Source organism: Ovis canadensis, chromosome 20 (assembly GCF_042477335.2).
Source record: "Ovis canadensis isolate MfBH-ARS-UI-01 breed Bighorn chromosome 20, ARS-UI_OviCan_v2, whole genome shotgun sequence".
NCBI classification, from domain to species: Eukaryota; Metazoa; Chordata; class Mammalia; order Artiodactyla; family Bovidae; genus Ovis; species Ovis canadensis.
In genome coordinates this window covers 14697746-14721972 of record NC_091264.1, presented here as the reverse complement: position 1 = coordinate 14721972, position 24227 = coordinate 14697746, and positions in this window count along the sequence as shown.

Below are 24227 nucleotides of genomic sequence, written 5' to 3'. Positions count from 1 at the left end.
GAAATCACGTGGGCCCCACCCGGAAATCACGTGGGCCCCACCCTGAAATCACTTGGGCCCCACCCGGAAATCACGTGGGCCCCACCCGGAAATCACGTGGGCCCCCAGGGGAAATCACGTGGGCCCCACAAGGAAATCACGTGGGCCCCACCCGGAAATCACGTGGGCCCCACCCGGAAATCACGTGGGCCCCACCCGGAAATCACGTGGGCCCCACGGGGAAATCACGTGGGCCCCACCCAGAAATCACGTGGGCCCCACCCGGAAATCACGTGGGCCCCACCCGGAAATCACGTGGGCCCCACCCGGAAATCACGTGGGCCCCACCCGGAAATCACGTGGGCCCCACCCGGAAATCACGTGGGCCCCACCCGGAAATCACGTGGGCCCCACCCGGAAATCACGTGGGCCCCACCCGGAAATCACGTGGGCCCCACCCGGAAATCACGTGGGCCCCACCCGGAAATCACGTGGGCCCCACCCGGAAATCACGTGGGCCCCACCCGGAAATCACGTGGGCCCCACCCGGAAATCACGTGGGCCCCACGGGGAAATCACGTGGGCCCCACCCGGAAATCACGTGGGCCCCACCCGGAAATCACGTGGGCCCCACCCGGAAATCACGTGGGCCCCACCCGGAAATCACGTGGGCCCCACCCGGAAATCACGTGGGCCCCACCCGGAAATCACGTGGGCCCCACCCGGAAATCACGTGGGCCCCACCTGGAAATCACGTGGGCCCCACCCGGAAATCACGTGGGCCCCACGGGGAAATCACGTGGGCCCCACCCGGAAATCACGTGGGCCCCACCCGGAAATCACGTGGGCCCCACACGGAAATCACGTGGGCCCCACCCGGAAATCACGTGGGCCCCACCCGGAAATCACGTGGGCCCCACCCGGAAATCACGTGGGCCCCACCCGGAAATCACGTGGGCACCACGGGGAAATCACGTGGGCCCCACCCGGAAATCACGTGGGCACCACGGGGAAATCACGTGGGCCCCACCCGGAAATCACGTGGGCCCCACCCGGAAATCACGTGGGCCCCACCCGGAAATCACGTGGGGCCCACCCGGAAATCACGTGGGCCCCACCCGGAAATCACGTGGGCCCCACGGGGAAATCACGTGGGCCCCACCCGGAAATCACGTGGGCACCACCCGGAAATCACGTGGGCCCCACCCGGAAATCACGTGGGCCCCACCCGGAAATCACGTGGGCCCCACCCGGAAATCACGTGGGCCCCACCCGGAAGTCACGTGGGCCCCACCCGGAAATCACGTGGGCCCCACCCGGAAATCACGTGGGCCCCACCCGGAAATCACGTGGGCCCCACCCGGAAATCACGTGGGCCCCACCCGGAAATCACGTGGGCCCCACCCGGAAATCACGTGGGCCCCACCCGGAAATCACGTGGGCACCACGGGGAAATCACGTGGGCCCCACCCGGAAATCACGTGGGCCCCACCCGGAAATCACGTGGTCCCCACCCGGAAATCACGTGGGGCCCACCCGGAAATCACGTGGGCCCCACCCGGAAATCACGTGGGCCCCACGGGGAAATCACGTGGGCCCCACCCGGAAATCACGTGGGCCCCACCCGGAAATCACGTAGGCCCCACACGGAAATCACGTGGGCCCCACCCGGAAATCACGTGGGACCCACCCGGAAATCACGTGGGCCCCACCCGGAAATCACGTGTGCCCCACGGGGAAATCACGTGGGCCCCACCCGGAAATCACGTGGGCCCCACCCGGAAATCACGTGGGCCCCACCCGGAAATCACGTGGGACCCCAGGGGAAATCACATGGGCCCCACCCGGAAATCACGTGGGCCCCACCCGGAAATCACGTGGGCCCCACCCGGAAATCACGTGGGCCCCACCCGGAAATCACGTGGGGCCCACCCGGAAATCACGTGGGGCCCACCCGGAAATCACGTGGGCCCCACGGGGAAATCACGTGGGCTCCACCCGGAAAACACGTGGGCCCCACCCGGAAATCACGTGGGCCCCACCCGGAAATCACGTGGGCCCCACCCTGAAATCACGTGGGCCCCACCCGGAAATCACGTGGGCCCCACCCGGAAATCACGTGGGCCCCACCCGGAAATCACGTGGGCCCCCAGGGGAAATCACGTGGGCCCCACCCTGAAATCACGTGGGCCCCACCCGGAAATCACGTGGGCCCCACCCTGAAATCACGTGGGCCCCACCCGGAAATCACGTGGGCCCCACCCGGAAATCACGTGGGCACCACCCGGAAATCACGTGGGCCCCACACGGAAATCACGTGGGCCCCACCCGGAAATCACGTGGGCCCCACCCGGAAATCACGTGGGCCCCACCCGGAAATCACGTGGGCCCCACCCGGAAGTCACGTGGGCCCCACCCGGAAATCACGTGGGCCCCACCCGGAAATCACGTGGGCCCCACCCGGAAATCACGTGGGCCCCACCCGGAAATCACGTGGGCCCCACCCGGAAATCACGTGGGCCCCCAGGGGAAATCACATGGGCCCCACCCGGATATCACGTGGGCCCCACCCGGAAATCACGTGGGCCCCACCCGGAAATCACGTGGGCCCCACCCGGAAATCACGTGGGCCCCACCCGGAAATCACGTGGGCCCCACGGGGAAATCACGTGGGCCCCCAGGGGAAATCACGTGGGCCCCACCCGGAAATCACGTGGGCCCCACCCGGAAATCACGTGGGCCCCACCCGGAAATCACGTGGGCCCCACCCGGAAATCACGTGGGCCCCACCCGGAAATCACGTGGGCCCCACCCGGAAATCACGTGGGCCCCCAGGGGAAATCACGTGGGCCCCACAAGGAAATCACGTGGGCCCCACCCGGAAATCACGTGGGCCCCACCCGGAAATCACGTGGGCCCCACCCGGAAATCACGTGGGACCCCAGGGGAAATCACGTGGGACCCCAGGGGAAATCAAGTGGGCCCCACCCGGAAATCACGTGGGCCCCACCCGGAAATCACGTGGGCCCCACCCGGAAATCACGTGGGCCCCACCCGGAAATCACGTGGGCCACACCCGGAAATCACGTGGGCCCCACCCGGAAATCACGTGGGCCCCACCCGGAAATCACGTGGGCCCCACCCGGAAATCACGTGGGCCCCACCCGGAAATCACGTGGGCCCCACGGGGAAATCACGTGGGCCCCACGGGGAAATCACGTGGGCCCCACCCGGAAATCACGTGGGCCCCACCCGGAAATCACGTGGGCCCCACCAGGAAATCACGTGGGCCCCACCCGGAAATCACGTGGGCCCCACCCGGAAATCACGTGGGCCCCACCCGGAAATCACGTGGTCCCCACCCGGAAATCACGTGGGCCCCACCCGGAAATCACGTGGGCCCCACCCGGAAATCACGTGGGCCCCACCCGGAAATCACGTGGGCCCCACCCGGAAATCACGTGGGCCCCACCCGGAAATCACGTGGGCCCCACTCGGAAATCACGTGGGCCCCACCCGGAAATCACGTGGGCCCCCAGGGGAAATCACGTGGGCCCCACCCGGAAATCACGTGGGCCCCACCCGGAAATCACGTGGGACCCCAGGGGAAATCACGTGGGCCCCACCCGGAAATCACGTGGGCCCCACCCGGAAATCACGTGGGCCCCACCCGGAAATCACGTGGGCCCCACCCGGAAATCACGTGGGCCCCACCCGGAAATCACGTGGGCCCCACCCGGAAATCACGTGGGCCCCACCCGGAAATCACGTGGGCCCCACCCGGAAATCACGTGGGCCCCACCCGGAAATCACGTGGGCCCCACCCGGAAATCACGTGGGCCCCACCCGGAAATCACGTGGGCCCCACCCGGAAATCACGTGGGCCCCACCCGGAAATCACGTGGGCCCCCAGGGGAAATCACGTGGGCCCCACCCGGAAATCACGTGGGCCCCACCCGGAAATCACGTGGGCCCCACGGGGAAATCACGTGGGCCCCACCCGGAAATCACGTGGGCCCCACCCGGAAATCACGTGGGCCCCACCCGGAAATCACGTGGGCCCCACCCGGAAATCACGTGGGCCCCACGGGGAAATCACGTGGGCCCCACCCGGAAATCACGTGGGCCCAAGTGGAAATCACGTGGGCCCCACGGGGAAATCACGTGGGCCCCACCCGGAAATCACGTGGGCCCCACCCGGAAATCACGTGGGCCCCACCCGGAAATCACGTGGGCCCCACCCGGAAATCACGTGGGCCCCACCCGGAAATCACGTGGGCCCCACCCGGAAATCACGTGGGCCCCCAGGGGAAATCACGTGGGCCCCACCCGGAAATCACGTGGGCCCCACCCGGAAATCACGTGGGCCCCACCCGGAAATCACGTGGGCCCCACGGTGAAATCACGTGGGCCCAACCCGGAAATCACGTGGGCCCCACCCGGAAATCACGTGGGCCCCACCCGGAAATCACGTGGGCCCCACCCGGAAATCACGTGGGACCCACCCGGAAATCACGTGGGCCCCACCCGGAAATCACGTGGGCCCCACCCGGAAATCACGTGGGGCCCACCCGGAAATCACGTGGGCCCCACGGGGAAATCACGTGGGCCCCACCCGGAAATCACGTGGGCCCCACCCGGAAATCACGTGGGCCCCACCCTGAAATCACGTGGGCCCCACCCGGAAATCACGTGGGCCCCACCCGGAAATCACGTGGGCCCCACCCGGAAATCACGTGGGCCCCACCCGGAAATCACGTGGGCCCCACCCGGAAATCACGTGGGCCCCACCCGGAAATCACGTGGGCCCCACCCGGAAATCACGTGGGCCCCACCCGGAAATCACGTGGGCCCCACCCGGAAATCACGTGGGCCCCACCCGGAAATCACGTGGGCCCCACCCGGAAATCACGTGGGCCCCACCCGGAAATCACGTGGGCCCCACCCGGAAATCACGTGGGCCCCCAGGGGAAATCACGTGGGCCCCACACGGATATCACGGGGGCCCCACCCGGAAATCACGTGGGCCCCACCCGGAAATCACGTGGGCCCCACCCGGAAATCACGTGGGCCCCACCCGGAAATCACGTGGGCCCCACCCGGAAATCACGTGGGCCCCACCCGGAAATCACGTGGGCCCCACCCGGAAATCACGTGGGCCCCACACGGAAATCACGTGGGCCCCACCCGGAAATCACGTGGGCCCCACCCTGAAATCACGTGGGCCCCACCCGGAAATCACGTGGGCCCCACCCGGAAATCACGTGGGCCCCCAGGGGAAATCACGTGGGCCCCACAAGGAAATCACGTGGGCCCCACCCGGAAATCACGTGGGCCCCACCCGGAAATCACGTGGGCCCCACACGGAAATCACGTGGGCCCCACCCGGAAATCACGTGGGCCCCACCCGGAAATCACGTGGGCCCCACCCGGAAATCACGTGGGCCCCACCCGGAAATCACGTGGGCCCCACCCGGAAATCACGTGGGCCCCACCCGGAAATCACGTGGGCCCCACCCGGAAATCACGTGGGCCCCACCCGGAAATCACGTGGGCCCACCCGGAAATCACGTGGGCCCCACCCGGAAATCACGTGGGCCCCACCCGGAAATCACGTGGGCCCCACCCGGAAATCACGTGGGCCCCACCCGGAAATCACGTGGGCCCCACCCGGAAATCACGTGGGCCCCACCCGGAAATCATGTGGGCCCCACCCGGAAATCACGTGGGCCCCACCCGGAAATCACGTGGGCCCCACCCGGAAATCACGTGGGCACCACGGGGAAATCACGTGGGCCCCACCCGGAAATCACGTGGGCACCACGGGGAAATCACGTGGGCCCCACCCGGAAATCACGTGGGCCCCACCCGGAAGTCACGTGGGCCCCACCCGGAAATCACGTGGGCCCCACCCGGAAATCACGTGGGCCCCACCCGGAAATCACGTGGGCCCCACCCGGAAATCACGTGGGCCCCACCCGGAAATCACGTGGGCCCCACCCGGAAATCACGTGGGCCCCACCCGGAAATCACGTGGGCCCCACCCGGAAATCACGTGGGCCCCACCCGGAAATCACGTGGGCCCCACCCGGAAATCACGTGGGCACCACGGGGAAATCACGTGGGCCCCACCCGGAAATCACGTGGGCACCACGGGGAAATCACGTGGGCCCCACCCGGAAATCACGTGGGCCCCACCCGGAAGTCACGTGGGCCCCACCCGGAAATCACGTGGGCCCCACCCGGAAATCACGTGGGCCCCACCCGGAAATCACGTGGGCCCCACCCGGAAATCACGTGGGCCCCACCCGGAAATCACGTGGGCCCCACCCGGAAATCACGTGGGCCCCACCCGGAAATCACGTGGGCACCACGGGGAAATCACGTGGGCCCCACCCGGAAATCACGTGGGCCCCACCCGGAAATCACGTGGGCCCCACCCGGAAATCACGTGGGGCCCACCCGGAAATCACGTGGGCCCCACCCGGAAATCACGTGGGCCCCACGGGGAAATCACGTGGGCCCCACCCGGAAATCACGTGGGCCCCACCCGGAAATCACGTAGGCCCCACACGGAAATCACGTGGGCCCCACGGGGAAATCACGTGGGTCCCACCCGGAAATCACGTGGGCCCCACCCGGAAATCACGTGGGCCCCACCCGGAAATCACGTGGGCCCCACCCGGAAATCACGTGGGCCCCACGGGGAAATCACGTGGGCCCCACCTGGAAATCACGTGGGCCCCACCCGGAAATCACGTGGGCCCCACCCGGAAATCACGTGGGCCCCACCCGGAAATCACGTGGGACCCACCCGGAAATCACGTGGGCCCCACCCGGAAATCACGTAGGCCCCACCCGGAAATCACGTGGGCCCCACCCGGAAATCACGTGGGCCCCACCCGGAAATCACGTGAGCCCCATCCGGAAATCACGTGGGCCCCACGGGGAAATCACGTGGGCCCCACCCGGAAATCACGTGGGGCCCACCCGGAAATCACGTGGGCCCCACGGGGAAATCACTTGGGCCCCACCCGGAAATCACGTGGGCCCAACCCGGAAATCACGTGGGCCCCACCCGGAAATCACGTGGGCCCCACCCGGAAATCACGTGGGCCCCACCCGGAAATCACGTGGGCCCCCAGGGGAAATCACGTGGGCCCCACCCGGATATCACGTGGGCCCCACCCGGAAATCACGTGGGCCCCACCCGGAAATCACGTGGGCCCCACCCGGAAATCACGTGGGCCCCACCCGGAAATCACGTGGGCCCCCAGGGGAAATCACGTGGGCCCCACCCGGAAATCACGTGGGCCCCACCCGGAATTCACGTGGGCCCCACCCGGAAATCACGTGGGCCCCACGGGGAAATCACATGGGCCCCACCCGGAAATCACGTGGGCCCCACCCGGAAATCACGTGGGCCCCACCCGGAAATCACGTGGGGCCCACCCGGAAATCACGTGGGCCCCACCCGGAAATCACGTGGGCCCCACGGGGAAATCACGTGGGCCCCACCCGGAAATCACGTGGGCCCCACCCGGAAATCACGTAGGCCCCACACGGAAATCACGTGGGCCCCACGGGGAAATCACGTGGGTCCCACCCGGAAATCACGTGGGCCCCACCCGGAAATCACGTGGGCCCCACCCGGAAATCACGTGGGCCCCACCCGGAAATCACGTGGGCCCCACCCGGAAATCACGTGGGCCCCACCCGGAAATCACGTGGGCCCCACGGGGAAATCACGTGGGCCCCACCTGGAAATCACGTGGGCCCCACCCGGAAATCACGTGGGCCCCACCCGGAAATCACGTGGGCCCCACCCGGAAATCACGTGGGCCCCACCCGGAAATCACGTGGGCCCCACCCGGAAATCACGTGGGCCCCACCCGGAAATCACGTGGGCCCCACCCGGAAATCACGTGGGCCCCACCCGGAAATCACGTGGGCCCCATCCGGAAATCACGTGGGCCCCACGGGGAAATCACGTGGGCCCCACCCGGAAATCACGTGGGGCCCACCCGGAAATCACGTGGGCCCCACGGGGAAATCACTTGGGCCCCACCCGGAAATCACGTGGGCCCAACCCGGAAATCACGTGGGCCCCACCCGGAAATCACGTGGGCCCCACCCGGAAATCACGTGGGCCCCACCCGGAAATCACGTGGGCCCCCAGGGGAAATCACGTGGGCCCCACCCGGATATCACGTGGGCCCCACCCGGAAATCACGTGGGCCCCACCCGGAAATCACGTGGGCCCCACCCGGAAATCACGTGGGCCCCACCCGGAAATCACGTGGGCCCCACCCGGAAATCACGTGGGCCCCCAGGGGAAATCACGTGGGCCCCACCCGGAAATCACGTGGGCCCCACCCGGAAATCACGTGGGCCCCACCCGGAAATCACGTGGGGCCCACCCGGAAATCACGTGGGCCCCACCCGGAAATCACGTGGGCCCCACCCGGAAATCACGTGGGCCCCACCCGGAAATCACGTGGGCCCCACCCGGAAATCACGTGGGCCCCACCCGGAAATCACGTGGGCCCCACCCGGAAATCACGTGGGCCCCACCCGGAAATCACGTGGGCCCCACCCGGAAATCACGTGGGCCCCACCCGGAAATCACGTGGGCCCCCAGGGGAAATCACGTGGGCCCCACCCGGAAATCACGTGGGCCCCACCCGGAAATCACGTGGGCCCCACCCGGAAATCACGTGGGCCCCACCCGGAAATCACGTGGGCCCCACCCGGAAATCACGTGGGCCCCACCCGGAAATCACGTGGGCCCCACCCGGAAATCACGTGGGCCCCACCCGGAAATCACGTGGGCCCCACCCGGAAATCACGTGGGCCCCACCCGGAAATCACGTGGGCCCCACCCGGAAATCACGTGGGCCCCACCCGGAAATCACGTGGGCCCCACCCGGAAATCACGTGGGCCCCACCCGGAAATCACGTGGGCCCCACCCGGAAATCACGTGGGCCCCACCCGGAAATCACGTGGGCCCCCAGGGGAAATCACGTGGGCCCCACAAGGAAATCACGTGGGCCCCACCCGGAAATCACGTGGGCCCCACCCGGAAATCACGTGGGCCCCACCCTGAAATCACGTGGGCCCCACGGGGAAATCACGTGGGCCCCACCCGGAAATCTCGTGGGGCCCACCCGGAAATCACGTGGGCCCCACCCGGAAATCACGTGGGCCCCACTCGGAAATCACGTGGGCCCCACCCGGAAATCACGTGGGCCCCCAAGGGAAATCACGTGGGCCCCACCCGGAAATCACGTGGGCCCCACCCGGAAATCACGTGGGACCCCAGGGGAAATCACGTGGGCCCCACCCGGAAATCACGTGGGCCCCACCCGGAAATCACGTGGGCCCCACCCGGAAATCACGTGGGCCCCACCCGGAAATCACGTGGGCCCCACCCGGAAATCACGTGGGCCCCACCCGGAAATCACGTGGGCCCCACCCGGAAATCACGTGGGCCCCACCCGGAAATCACGTGGGCCCCACCCGGAAATCACGTGGGCCCCACCCGGAAATCACGTGGGCCCCACCCGGAAATCACGTGGGCCCCACGGGGAAATCACGTGGGCCCCACCCGGAAATCACGTGGGCCCCACCCGGAAATCACGTGGGCCCCACCCGGAAATCACGTGGGCCCCACCCGGAAATCACGTGGGCCCCACCCGGAAATCACGTGGGCCCCACCCGGAAATCACGTGGGCCCCCAGGGGAAACCACGTGGGCCCCACAAGGAAATCACGTGGGCCCCACCCGGAAATCACGTGGGCCCCACCCGGAAATCACGTGGGCCCCACCCTGAAATCACGTGGGCCCCACGGGGAAATCACGTGGGCCCCACCCGGAAATCACGTGGGGCCCACCCGGAAATCACGTGGGCCCCACCCGGAAATCACGTGGGCCCCACTCGGAAATCACGTGGGCCCCACCCGGAAATCACGTGGGCCCCCAAGGGAAATCACGTGGGCCCCACCCGGAAATCACGTGGGCCCCACCCGGAAATCACGTGGGACCCCAGGGGAAATCACGTGGGCCCCACCCGGAAATCACGTGGGCCCCACCCGGAAATCACGTGGGCCCCACCCGGAAATCACGTGGGCCCCACCCGGAAATCACGTGGGCCCCACCCGGAAATCACGTGGGCCCCACCCGGAAATCACGTGGGCCCCACCCGGAAATCACGTGGGCCCCACCCGGAAATCACGTGGGCCCCACCCGGAAATCACGTGGGCCCCACCGTGAAATCACGTGGGCCCCACCCGGAAATCACGTGGGCCCCACCCGGAAATCACGGGGGGCTCACCCGGAAATCACGTGGGCCCCACGGGGAAATCACGTGGGCCCCACGGGGAAATCACGTGGGCCCCACCCGGAAATCACGTGGGCCCCACCCGGAAATCACGTGGGCCCCACCCGGAAATCACGTGGGCCCCACCCGGAAATCACGTGGGCCCCACACGGAAATCACGTGGGCCCCACCCGGAAATCACGTGGGCCCCACTCGGAAATCACGTGGGCCCCACCCGGAAATCACGTGGGCCCCCAGGGGAAATCACGTGGGCCCCACCCGGAAATCACGTGGGCCCCACCCGGAAATCACTTGGGCCCCACCCGGAAATCACGTGGGCCCCACCCGGAAATCACGTGGGCCCCACCCGGAAATCACGTGGGCCCCACCCGGAAATCACGTGGGCCCCACCCGGAAATCACGTGGGCCCCACCCGGAAATCACGTGGGCCCCACCCGGAAATCACGTGGGCCCCACCCGGAAATCACGTGGGCCCCACCCGGAAATCACGTGGGCCCCACCCGGAAATCACGTGGGCCCCACCCGGAAATCACGTGGGCCCCCAGGGGAAATCACGTGGGCCCCACAAGGAAATCACGTGGGCCCCACCCGGAAATCACGTGGGCCCCACCCGGAAATCACGTGGGCCACACCCGGAAATCACGTGGGCCCCACGGGGAAATCACGTGGGCCCCACCCGGAAATCACGTGGGCCCCACCCGGAAATCACGTGGGCCCCACCCGGAAATCACGTGGGCCCCACCCGGAAATCACGTGGGCCCCACCCGGAAATCACGTGGGCCCCACGGGGAAATCACGTGGGCCCCACCCGGAAATCACGTGGGCCCCACCCGGAAATCACGTGGGCCCCACCCGGAAATCATGTGGGCCCCACGGGGAAATCACGTGGGCCCCACCCGGAAATCACGTGGGCCCCACACGGAAATCACGTGGGCCCCACCCGGAAATCACGTAGGCCCCACACGGAAATCACGTGGGCCCCACCCGGAAATCACGTGGGCCCCACGGGGAAATCACGTGGGCCCCACCCGGAAATCACGTGGGCCCCACCCGGAAATCACGTGGGCCCCACGGGGAAATCACGTGGGCCCCACCCGGAAATCACGTGGGCCCCACCCGGAAATCACGTGGGCCCCACACGGAAATCACGTGGGCCCCACCCGGAAATCACGTGGGCCCCACACGGAAATCACGTGGGCCCCACCCGGAAATCACGTGGGCCCCACACGGAAATCACGTGGGCCCCACCCGGAAATCACGTGGGCCCCACCCGGAAATCACGTGGGCCCCACCCGGAAATCACGTGGGCCCCACCCGGAAATCACGTGGGCCCCACGGGGAAATCACGTGGGCCCCACCCGGAAATCACGGGGGCCCCACCCGGAAATCACGTGGGCCCCACCCGGAAGTCACGTGGGCCCCACCCGGAAATCACGTGGGCCCCACCCGGAAATCACGTGGGCCCCACCCGGAAATCACGTGGGCCCCACCCGGAAATCACGTGGGCCCCACCCGGAAATCACGTGGGACCCACCCGGAAATCACGTGGGCACCACGGGGAAATCACGTGGGCCCCACCCGGAAATCACGTGGGCCCCACCCGGAAATCACGTGGGCCCCACCCGGAAATCACGTGGGGCCCACCCGGAAATCACGTGGGCCCCACCCGGAAATCACGTGGGCCCCACGGGGAAATCACGTGGGCCCCACCCGGAAATCACGTGGGCCCCACCCGGAAATCACGTAGGCCCCACACGGAAATCACGTGGGCCCCACGGGGAAATCACGTGGGTCCCACCCGGAAATCACGTGGGCCCCACCCGGAAATCACGTGGGCCCCACCCGGAAATCACGTGGGCCCCACCCGGAAATCACGTGGGCCCCACCCGGAAATCACGTGGGCCCCACCCGGAAATCACGTGGGCCCCACCCGGAAATCACGTGGGCCCCACCCGGAAATCACGTGGGCCCCACCCGGAAATCACGTGGGCCCCACCCGGAAATCACGTGGGCCCCACCCGGAAATCACGTGGGCCCCCAGGGGAAATCACGTGGGCCCCCAGGGGAAATCACGTGGGCCCCACCCGGAAATCACGTGGGCCCCACCCGGAAATCACGTGGGCCCCACCCGGAAATCACGTGGGCCCCACGGGGAAATCACGTGGGCCCCACCCGGAAATCACGTGGGCCCCACCCGGAAATCACGTGGGCCCCACCCGGAAATCACGTGGGCCCCACCCGGAAATCACGTGGGCCCCACGGGGAAATCACGTGGGCCCCACCCGGAAATCACATGGGCCCCACCCGGAAATCACGTGGGCCCCACCCGGAAATCATGTGGGCCCCACGGGGAAATCACGTGGGCCCCACCCGGAAATCACGTGGGCCCCACACGGAAATCACGTGGGCCCCACCCGGAAATCACGTAGGCCCCACACGGAAATCACGTGGGCCCCACCCGGAAATCACGTGGGCCCCACGGGGAAATCACGTTGGCCCCACCCGGAAATCACGTGGGCCCCACACGGAAATCACGTGGGCCCCACCCGGAAATCACGTGGGCCCCACTCGGAAATCACGTGGGCCCCACCCGGAAATCACGTGGGCCCCCAGGGGAAATCACGTGGGCCCCACCCGGAAATCACGTGGGCCCCACCCGGAAATCACGTGGGCCCCACGGGGAAATCACGTGGGCCCCACCCAGAAATCACGTGGGCCCCACCCGGAAATCACGTGGGCCCCACACGGAAATCACGTGGGCCCCACCCGGAAATCACGTGGGCCCCACACGGAAATCACGTGGGCCCCACCCGGAAATCACGTGGGCCCCACACGGAAATCACGTGGGCCCCACCCGGAAATCACGTGGGCCCCACCCGGAAATCACGTGGGCCCCACCCGGAAATCACGTGGGCCCCACCCGGAAATCACGTGGGCCCCACGGGGAAATCACGTGGGCCCCACCCGGAAATCACGTGGGCCCCACCCGGAAATCACGTGGGCCCCACCCGGAAGTCACGTGGGCCCCACCCGGAAATCACGTGGGCCCCACCCGGAAATCACGTGGGCCCCACCCGCAAATCACGTGGGCCCCACCCGGAAATCACGTGGGCCCCACCCGGAAATCACGTGGGCCCCACCCGGAAATCACGTGGGGCCCACCCGGAAATCACGTGGGCCCCACCCGGAAATCACGTGGGCCCCACGGGGAAATCACGTGGGCCCCACCCGGAAATCACGTGGGCCCCACCCGGAAATCACGTAGGCCCCACACGGAAATCACGTGGGCCCCACGGGGAAATCACGTGGGTCCCACCCGGAAATCACGTGGGCCCCACCCGGAAATCACGTGGGCCCCACCCGGAAATCACGTGGGCCCCACCCGGAAATCACGTGGGCCCCACCCGGAAATCACGTGGGCCCCACCCGGAAATCACGTGGGCCCCACCCGGAAATCACGTGGGCCCCACCCGGAAATCACGTGGGCCCCACCCGGAAATCACGTGGGCCCCCAGGGGAAATCACGTGGGCCCCCAGGGGAAATCACGTGGGCCCCACCCGGAAATCACGTGGGCCCCACCCGGAAATCACGTGGGCCCCACCCGGAAATCACGTGGGCCCCACCCGGAAATCACGTGGGCCCCACCCGGAAATCACGTGGGCCCCACCCGGAAATCACGTGGGCCCCACGGGGAAATCACGTGGGCCCCACGGGGAAATCACGTGGGCCCCACCCGGAAATCACGTGGGCCCCACCCGGAAATCACGTGAGCCCCACCCGGAAATCACATGGGCCCCACCCGGAAATCACGTGGGCCCCACCCGGAAATCACGTGGGCCCCACCCGGAAATCACGTGGGCCCCCAGGGGAAATCACGTGGGCCCCACCCGGAAATCACGTGGGCCCCACCCGGAAATCACGTGGGCCCCACCCGGAAATCACGTGGGCCCCACGGGGAAATCACGTGGGCCCCACCCGGAAATCACGTGGGCCCCACCCGGAAATCACGTGGGCCCCACCCGGAAATCACGTGGGCCCCACCCGGAAATCACGTGGGCCCCACCCGGAAATCACGTGGGCCCCACCCGGAAATCACGTGGGCCCCACCCGGAAATCACGTGGGCCCCACCCGGAAATCACGTGGGCCCCACCCGGAAATCACGTGGGCCCCCAGGGGAAATCACGTGGGCCCCACCCGGAAATCACGTGGGCCCCACCCGGAAATCACGTGGGCCCCACCCGGAAATCACGTGGGCCCCACGGGGAAATCACGTGGGCCCCACCCGGAAATCACGTGGGCCCCACCCGGAAATCACGTGGGCCCCACCCGGAAATCACGTGGGCCCCACCCGGAAATCACGTGGGCCCCACCCGGAAATCACGTGGGCCCCCAGGGGAAATCACGTGGGCCCCACCCGGAAATCACGTGGGCCCCACCCGGAAATCACGTGGGCCCCACCCGGAAATCACGTGGGCCCCACCCGGAAATCACGTGGGCCCCACCCGGAAATCACGTGGGCCCCCAGGGGAAATCACGTGGGCCCCCAGGGGAAATCACGTGGGCCCCACCCGGAAATCACGTGGGCCCCACCCGGAAATCACGTGGGCCCCACCCGGAAATCACGTGGGCCCCACGGGGAAATCACGTGGGCCCCACCCGGAAATCACGTGGGCCCCACCCGGAAATCACGTGAGCCCCACCCGGAAATCACGTGGGCCCCACCCGGAAATCACGTGGGCCCCACCCGGAAATCACGTGGGCCCCACCCGGAAATCACGTGGGCCCCACCCGGAAATCACGTGGGCCCCACCCGGAAATCACGTGGGCCCCACCCGGAAATCACGTGGGCCCCACCCGGAAATCACGTGGGCCCCACCCGGAAATCACGTGGGCCCCACCCGGAAATCACGTGGGCCCCACCCGGAAATCACGTGGGCCCCACCCGGAAATCACGTGGGCCCCACCCGGAAATCACGTGGGCCCCACCCGGAAATCACGTGGGCCCCACCCGGAAGTCACGTGGGCCCCACCCGGAAATCACGTGGGCCCCCAGGGGAAATCACGTGGGCCCCACAAGGAAATCACGTGGGCCCCACCCGGAAATCACGTGGGCCCCACCCGGAAATCACGTGGGCCCCACCCGGAAATCACGTGGGCCCCACGGGGAAATCACGTGGGCCCCACCCGGAAATCACGTGGGCCCCACCCGGAAATCACGTGGGCCCCACCCGGAAATCACGTGGGCCCCACCCGGAAATCACGTGGGCCCCACCCGGAAATCACGTGGGCCCCACCCGGAAATCACGTGGGCCCCACGGGGAAATCACGTGGGCCCCACCCGGAAATCACGTGGGCCCCACCCGGAAATCACGTGGGCCCCACCCGGAAATCATGTGGGCCCCACGGGGAAATCACGTGGGCCCCACCCGGAAATCACGTGGGCCCCACACGGAAATCACGTGGGCCCCACCCGGAAATCACGTAGGCCCCACACGGAAATCACGTGGGCCCCACCCGGAAATCACGTGGGCCCCACGGGGAAATCACGTGGGCCCCACCCGGAAATCACGTGGGCCCCACACGGAAATCACGTGGGCCCCACCCGGAAATCACGTGGGCCCCACTCGGAAATCACGTGGGCCCCACCCGGAAATCACGTGGGCCCCCAGGGGAAATCACGTGGGCCCCACCCGGAAATCACGTGGGCCCCACCCGGAAATCACGTGGGTCCCACGGGGAAATCACGTGGGCCCCACCCGGAAATCACGTGGGCCCCACCCGGAAATCACGTGGGCCCCACACGGAAATCACGTGGGCCCCACCCGGAAATCACGTGGGCCCCACACGGAAATCACGTGGGCCCCACCCGGAAATCACGTGGGCCCCACCCGGAAATCACGTGGGCCCCACCCGGAAATCACGTGGGCCCCACCCGGAAATCACGTGGGCCCCACCCGGAAATCACGTGGGCCCCACCCGGAAATCACGTGGGCCCCACGGGGAAATCACGTGGGCCCCACCCGGAAATCACGTGGGCCCCACCCGGAAATCACGTGGGCCCCACCCGGAAATCACGTGGGCCCCACCCGGAAATCACGTGGGCCCCACCCGGAAATCACGTGGGCCCCACCCGGAAATCACGTGGGCCCCACCCGGAAATCACGTGGGCCCCACCCGGAAATCACGTGGGCCCCACGGGGAAATCACGTGGGCCCCACCCGGAAATCACGTGGGCCCCACCCGGAAGTCACGTGGGCCCCACCCGGAAGTCACGTGGGCCCCACCCGGAAATCACGTGGGCCCCACCCGGAAATCACGTGGGCCCCACCCGGAAATCACGTGGGCCCCACCCGGAAATCACGTGGGCCCCACCCGGAAATCACGTGGGCACCACGGGGAAATCACGTGGGCCCCACCCGGAAATCACGTGGGCCCCACCCGGAAATCACGTGGGCCCCACCCAGAAATCACGTGGGGCCCACCCGGAAATCACGTGGGCCCCACCCGGAAATCACGTGGGCCCCACGGGGAAATCACGTGGGCCCCACCCGGAAATCACGTGGGCCCCACCCGGAAATCACGTAGGCCCCACACGGAAATCACGTGGGCCCCATGGGGAAATCACGTGGGTCCCACCCGGAAATCACGTGGGCCCCACCCGGAAATCACGTGGGCCCCACCCGGAAATCACGTGGGCCCCACCCGGAAATCACGTGGGCCCCACCCGGAAATCACGTGGGCCCCACCCGGAAATCACGTGGGCCCCACCCGGAAATCACGTGGGCCCCACCCGGAAATCACGTGGGCCCCCAGGGGAAATCACGTGGGCCCCACCCGGATATCACGTGGGTCCCACCCGGAAATCACGTGGGCCCCACCCGGAAATCACGTGGGCCCCACCCGGAAATCACGTGGGCCCCACCCGGAAATCACGTGGGCCCCACCCGGAAATCACGTGGGCCCCCAGGGGAAATCACGTGGGCCCCCAGGGGAAATCACGTGGGCCCCACCCGGAAATCACGTGGGCCCCACCCGGAAATCACGTGGGCCCCACCCGGAAATCACGTGGGCCCCACGGGGAAATCACGTGGGCCCCACCCGGAAATCACGTGGGCCCCACCCGGAAATCACGTGAGCCCCACCCGGAAATCACGTGGGCCCCACCCGGAAATCACGTGGGCCCCACCCGGAAATCACGTGGGCCCCACCCGGAAATCACGTGGGCCCCACCCGGAAATCACGTGGGCCCACCCGGAAATCACGTGGGCCCCACCCGGAAATCACGTGGGCCCCACCCGGAAATCACGTGGGCCCCACCCGGAAATCACGTGGGCCCCACCCGGAAATCACGTGGGCCCCACCCGGAAATCACGTGGGCCCCACCCGGAAATCACGTGGGCCCCACCCGGAAATCACGTGGGCCCCACCCGGAAATCACGTGGGCCCCACCCGGAAATCACGTGGGCCCCCAGGGGAAATCACGTGGGCCCCACCCGGAAATCACGTGGGCCCCACCCGGAAATCACGTGGGCCCCACCCGGAAATCACGTGGGGCCCACCCGGGGAAATCACGTGGGCCCCACGGGGAAATCACGTGGGCCCCACCCGGAAATCACGTGGGCCCCACCCGGAAATCACGTGGGCCCCACCCTGAAATCACGTGGGCCCCACCCGGAAATCACGTGGGCCCCACCCGGAAATCACGTGGGCCCCACCCGGAAATCACGTGGGCCCCACCCGGAAATCACGTGGGCCCCACCCGGAAATCACGTGGGCCCCCAAGGGAAATCACGTGGGCCCCACCCGGAAATCACGTGGGCCCCACCCGGAAATCACGTGGGACCCCAGGGGAAATCACGTGGGCCCCACCCGGAAATCACGTGGGCCCCACCCGGAAATCACGTGGGCCCCACCCGGAAATCACGTGGGCCCCACCCGGAAATCACGTGGGCCCCACCCGGAAATCACGTGGGCCCCACCCGGAAATCACGTGGGCCCCACCCGGAAATCACGTGGGCCCCACCCGGAAATCACGTGGGCCCCACCCGGAAATCACGTGGGCCCCACCCGGAAATCACGTGGGCCCCACCCGGAAATCACGTGGGCCCCACCCGGAAATCACGTGGGGCTCACCCGGAAATCACGTGGGCCCCACGGGGAAATCACGTGGGCCCCACCCGGAAATCACGTGGGCCCCACCCGGAAATCACGTGGGCCCCACCCGGAAATCACGTGGGCCCCACCCGGAAATCACGTGGGCCCCACCCGGAAATCACGTGGGCCCCACCCGGAAATCACGTGGGCCCCACCCGGAAATCACGTGGGCCCCACCCGGAAATCACGTGGGCCCCACGGGGAAATCACGTGGGCCCCACCCGGAAATCACGTGGGCCCCACCCGGAAATCACGTGGGCCCCACCCGGAAATCACGTGGGGCCCACCCGGAAATCACGTGGGCCCCACCCGGAAATCACGTGGGCCCCACGGGGAAATCACGTGGGCCCCACCCAGAAATCACGTGGGCCCCACCCGGAAATCACGTGGGCCCCACGGGGAAATCACGTGGGTCCCACCCGGAAATCACGTGGGCCCCACCCGGAAATCACGTGGGCCCCACCCGGAAATCACGTGGGCCCCACCCGGAAATCACGTGGGCCCCACCCGGAAATCACGTGGGCCCCACGGGGAAATCACGTGGGCCCCACCCGGAAATCACGTGGGCCCCACCCGGAAATCACGTGGGCCCCACCCGGAAGTCACGTGGGCCCCACCCGGAAATCACGTGGGCCCCACCCGGAAATCACGTGGGCCCCACCCGGAAATCACGTGGGCCCCACCCGGAAATCACGTGGGCCCCACCCGGAAATCACGTGGGCCCCACCCGGAAATCACGTGGGCCCCACCCGGAAATCACGTGGGCACCACGGGGAAATCACGTGGGCCCCACCCGGAAATCACGTGGGCCCCACCCGGAAATCACGTGGGCCCCACCCGGAAATCACGTGGGCCCCACCCGGAAATCACGTGGGCCCCACCCGGAAATCACGTGGGCCCCACCCGGAAATCACGTGGGCCCCACCCGGAAATCACGTGGGCCCCACCCGGAAATCACGTGGGCCCCACCCGGAAATCACGTGGGCCCCATCCGGAAATCACGTGGGCCCCACGGGGAAATCACGTGGGCCCCACCCGGAAATCACGTGGGGCCCACCCGGAAATTACGTGGGCCCCACGGGGAAATCACTTGGGCCCCACCCGGAAATCACGTGGGCCCAACCCGGAAATCACGTGGGCCCCACCCGGAAATCACGTGGGCCCCACCCGGAAATCACGTGGGCCCCACCCGGAAATCACGTGGGCCCCCAGGGGAAATCACGTGGGCCCCACCCGGATATCACGTGGGCCCCACCCGGAAATCACGTGGGCCCCACCCGGAAATCACGTGGGCCCCACCCGGAAATCACGTGGGCCCCACCCGGAAATCACGTGGGCCCCACCCGGAAATCACGTGGGCCCCCAGGGGAAATCACGTGGGCCCCACCCGGAAATCACGTGGGCCCCACCCGGAAATCACGTGGGCCCCACCCGGAAATCACGTGGGCCCCACCCGGAAATCACGTGGGCCCCACCCGGAAATCACGTGGGCCCCACCCGGAAATCACGTGGGCCCCACCCGGAAATCACGTGGGCCCCACCCGGAAATCACGTGGGCCCCACCCGGAAATCACGTGGGCCCCACCCGGAAATCACGTGGGCCCCACCCGGAAATCACGTGGGCCCCACCCGGAAATCACGTGGGCCCCACCCGGAAATCACGTGGGCCCCACCCAGAAATCACGTGGGCCCCACCCGGAAATCACGTGGGCCCCACCCGGAAATCACGTGGGCCCCACCCGGAAATCACGTGGGCCCCCAGGGGAAATCACGTGGGCCCCACAAGGAAATCACGTGGGCCCCACCCGGAAATCACGTGGGCCCCACCCGCAATTCACGTGGGCCCCACCCGGAAATCACGTGGGCCGCACGGGGAAATCACATGGGCCCCACCCGGAAATCACGTGGGCCCCACCCGGAAATCACGTGGGCCCCACCCGGAAATCACGTGGGCCCCACCCGGAAATCACGTGGGCCCCACCCGGAAATCACGTGGGCCCCACCCGGAAATCACGTGGGCCCCACCCGGAAATCACGTGGGCCCCACCCGGAAATCACGTGGGCCCCACCCGGAAATCACGTGGGCCCCACGGGGAAATCACGTGGGCCCCACCCGGAAATCACGTGGGCCCCACCCGGAAATCACGTGGGCCCCCAGGGGAAATCACGTGGGCCCCACCCGGAAATCACGTGGGCCCCACCCGGAAATCACGTGGGCCCCACCCGGAAATCACGTGGGCCCCACGGGGAAATCACGTGGGCCCCACGGGGAAATCACGTGGGCCCCACCCGGAAATCACGTGGGCCCCACCCGGAAATCACGTGGGCCCCACCCGGAAATCACGTGGGCCCCACCCGGAAATCACGTGGGCCCCACCCGGAAATCACGTGGGGCCCACCCGGAAATCACGTGGGCCCCACGGGGAAATCACGTGGGCCCCACCCGGAAATCACGTGGGCCCCACCCGGAAATCACGTGGGCCCCACCCGGAAATCACGTGGGCCCCACCCGGAAATCACGTGGGCCCCACCCGGAAATCACGTGGGCCCCACCCGGAAATCACGTGGGCCCCACCCGGAAATCACGTGGGCCCCACCCGGAAATCACGTGGGCCCCCAGAGGAAATCACGTGGGCCCCACCCGGAAATCACGTGGGCCCCACCCGGAAATCACGTGGGCCCCACCCGGAAATCACGTGGGCCCCACCCGGAAATCACGTGGGCCCCACGGGGAAATCACGTGGGCCCCACGGGGAAATCACGTGGGCCCCACCCGGAAATCACGTGGGCCCCACCCGGAAATCACGTGGGCCCCACCCGGAAATCACGTGGGCCCCACCCGGAAATCACGTGGGCCCCACCCGGAAATCAAGTTTGCCCCACCCGGAAATCACGTGGGCCCCACGGGGAAATCACGTGGGCCCCACCCGGAAATCACGTGGGCCCCACCCGGAAATCACGTGGGCCCCACGGGGAAATCACGTGGGCCCCACCCGGAAATCACGTGGGCCCCGCCCGGAAATCACGTGGGCCCCACCCGGAAATCACGTGGGCCCCACCCGGAAATCACGTGGGCCCCACCCGGAAATCACGTGGGCCCCACCCGGAAATCACGTGGGCCCCACCCGGAAATCACGTGGGCCCCCAGGGGAAATCACGTGGGCCCCACCCGGAAATCACGTGGGCCCCACCCGGAAATCACGTGGGCCCCACCCGGAAATCACGTGGGCCCCACCCGGAAATCACGTGGGCCCCACCCGGAAATCACGTGGGCCAACCCGGAAATCACGTGGGCCCCACGGGGAAATCACGTGGGCCCCACCCGGAAATCACGTGGGCCCCACCCGGAAATCACGTGGGCCCCACGGGGAAATCACGTGGGCCCCACCCGGAAATCACGTTGGCCGCACCCGGAAATCACGTGGGCCCCACCCGGAAATCACGTGGGCCCCACCCGGAAATCACGTGGCCCCACCCGGAAATCACGTGGGCCCCACCCGGAAATCACGTGGGCCCCCAGGGGAAATCACGTGGGCCCCACCCGGAAATCACGTGGGCCCCACCCGGAAATCACGTGGGCCCCACCCGGAAATCACGTGGGCCCGACGGGGAAATCACGTGGGCCCCACCCGGAAATCACGTGGGCCCCACCCGGAAATCACGTGGGCCCCACCCGGAAATCACGTGGGCCCCACCCGGAAATCACGTGGGCCCCACCCGGAAATCACGTGGGCCCCACCCGGAAATCACGTGGGCCCCACGGGGAAATCACGTGGGCCCCACCCGGAAATCACGTGGGCCCCACCCGGAAATCACGTGGGCCCCACCCGGAAATCACGTGGGCCCCACCCGGAAATCACGTGGGCCCCACCCGGAAATCACGTGGGCCCCACCCGGAAATCACGTGGGCCCCACCCGGAAATCACGTGGGCCCCACCCGGAAATCACGTGGGCCCCACCCGGAAATCACGTGGGCCCCACCCGGAAATCACGTGGGCCCCACCCGGAAATCACGTGGGCCCCACGGGGAAATCACGTGGGCCCCACCCGGAAATCACGTGGGCCCCACCCGGAAATCACGTGGGCCCCCAGGGGAAATCACGTGGGCCCCACCCGGAAATCACGTGGGCCCCACCTGGAAATCACGTGGGCCCCACCCTGAAATCACGTGGACCCCACCCGGAAATCACGTGGGCCCCACGGGGAAATCACGTGGGCCCCACCCGGAAATCACGTGGGCCCCACCCGGAAATCACGTGGGCCCCACCCTGAAATCACGTGGGCCGCACCCGGAAATCACGTGGGCCCCACCCGGAAATCACGTGGGCCCCCAGGGGAAATCACGTGGGCCCCACCCGGAAATCACGTGGGCCCCACCCGGAAATCACGTGGGCCCCACCCGGAAATCACGTGGGCCCGACGGGGAAATCACGTGGGCCCCACCCGGAAATCACGTGGTCCCCACCCGGAAATCACGTGGGCCCCACCCGGAAATCACGTGGGCCCCACCCGGAAATCACGTGGGCCCCACCCGGAAATCACGTGGGCCCCACCCGGAAATCACGTGGGCCCCACCCGGAAATCACGTGGGCCCCACCCGGAAATCACGTGGGCCCCACCCGGAAATCACGTGGGCCCCCAGGGGAAATCACGTGGGCCCCACCCGGAAATCACGTGGGCCCCACCCGGAAATCACGTGGGCCCCACTCGGAAATCACGTGGGCCCCACGGGGAAATCACGTGGGCCCCACCCGGAAATCACGTGGGCCCCACCCGGAAATCACGTGGGCCCAACCCGGAAATCACGTGGGCCCCCAGGGGAAATCACGTGGGCCCCACCCGGAAATCACGTGGGCCCCACTCGGAAATCACGTGGGCCCCACGGGGAAATCACGTGGGCCCCACCCGGAAATCACGTGGGCCCCACCCGGAAATCACGTGGGCCCCACGGGGAAATCACGTGGGCCCCACCCGGAAATCACGTGGGCCCCACCCGGAAATCACGTGGGCCCCACCCGGAAATCACGTGGGCCCCACCCGGAAATCACGTGGGCCCCACCCGGAAATCACGTGGGCCCCACCCGGAAATCACGTGGGCCCCACCCGGAAATCACGTGGGCCCCACCCGGAAATCACGTGGGCCCCACGGGGAATCACGTGGGCCCCACCCAGAAATCACGTGGGCCCCACGGGGAAATCACGTGGGCCCCACCCGGAAATCACGTGGGCCCCACGGGGAAATCACGTGGGCCCCACCCGGAAATCACGTGGGGCCCACCCGGAAATCACGTGGGCCCCACCCGGAAATCACGTGGGCCCCACCCGGAAATCACGTGGGCCCCACCCGGAAATCACGTGGGCCCCCAGGGGAAATCACGTGGGCCCCACCCGGAAATATCGTGGGCCCCACCCGGAAATCACGTGGGCCCCACCCGGAAATCACGTGGGCCCCACCCGGATATCACGTGGGCCCCACCCGGAAATCACGTGGGCCCCACCCGGAAATAACGTGGGCCCCACGGGGAAATCACGTGGGCCCCACCCGGAAATCACGTGGGCCCCACCCGGAAATCACGTGGGCCCCCAGGGGAAATCACGTGGGCCCCACCCGGAAATCACGTGGGCCCCACCCGGAAATCACGTGGGCCCCACCCGGAAATCACGTGGGCCCCACCCGGAAATCACGTGGGCCCCACCCGGAAATCACGTGGGCCCCACCCGGAAATCACGTGGGCCCCACCCGGAAATCACG